This window comes from Ailuropoda melanoleuca, chromosome X, assembly GCF_002007445.2.
Source record: "Ailuropoda melanoleuca isolate Jingjing chromosome X, ASM200744v2, whole genome shotgun sequence".
Lineage (NCBI taxonomy): Eukaryota > Metazoa > Chordata > Mammalia > Carnivora > Ursidae > Ailuropoda > Ailuropoda melanoleuca.
This window is the reverse complement of record NC_048238.1, coordinates 79,115,049-79,116,402: the sequence shown is the minus strand read 5'-3', so window position 1 is coordinate 79,116,402 and position 1,354 is coordinate 79,115,049.

Sequence of the window (1,354 nt, the reverse complement as noted above, 5' to 3'; positions counted from 1 at the left end):
ACAGATCAAATCAGAAAACCAATGCAGTATTCAAGACATACAGATTTCACGAACTTGCTCAGTGGGCAGGTTGGGGCTCAGGTTTTCTTAGACAAGGTATACCATATATGAAGCTGCAAGACCAATTCCATTCCTCAATTGTTCAGGGAATAGAACTTCAAAGGTACAACTTATCTTAGGAAGGCTTGGCTCATCATTGTATAGTTGACCCTTGAACAATGTGGGGGTTAGGGGCATCAATCCCTTACAGTCAAAAATCCACATATACCTCTTGACTCCCCCAAAAACTTTACTAATAGCCTACTGCTGACCAGAAGCCAGCCTTACTAGTAACATAAACTGTCAATTAACACATATTTTGTATGTTATATGTTATTATATACTGTATTCCTACAATAAAATAGAGAAAAGAAAATGTTAAGAGAATTACAAGGAAAAGAAAATACCTTTATAGTACTGTATTTATTTTTTTAAAAAAAGAAATAAAATCTGTGTATATAAATGGATCCATACAATTCAAATCCAGCTCAAAGCCCAGTGAAATGCCTTTATTACTCACCATCTGAGATACTGCTATATATCTACACTCTTATACTAATTACTGCCTGTACCAGATAGATATTAAAAATAGGATTCACCTCAAAATTATTATTTCTATCTCATTCATCTTTGCTTCTTAGCACATAACTTTGTGCTGTGAATAGAAACTCAGTGTTTGATGAATTAATGTAAATATTAGCATACACACTCAGAAGAGCTAGCAGAAAAAAAGTGATGGCACGTGTAAATTTTGTGGCAAATCTTGTGCATCCTCTTTCCCCCCCACAATGTTCAAAGTTTATTTTGTCAACTTGGAAGGCCCTCAGGTGAATCATTCAGGAGAGCAGTAGAATGGAGAACATGGCTATGGTATGAAAGCATAAGAAGCACTTTCTTAAATTGCATATGTATACATGTTTTAATACTTTGCTAGAAAACATGCCCTAGAAAGTGACCACACTGACTTATAACGTGAACAAAAGGCAAAGAAGAGTGGAAAACAAGGATTTGAGAGAATAAATCATGAGAATTAAATAATGAACTACTTTCACAGAGACTAAAATCACACCAAATCTCCATCTTCTTGGAGGACGCTTTTGTAGTTACATTAAAGGAAGAACATACATTTGAAGAATGACCCAAACAGAACCAACATCTTTACAGTTCCTGTCACCACCACCAAATTCCATTCTGAACTTTAGGATAGTGATATGTAGCTCACATTTTAACTTCGGCATAAAGCTGTAAAAAATGAGCCCATTTAAAAGGGTAAATGAATGGTGCTGTGGCTGATAAATCTAAAACATGACAAATG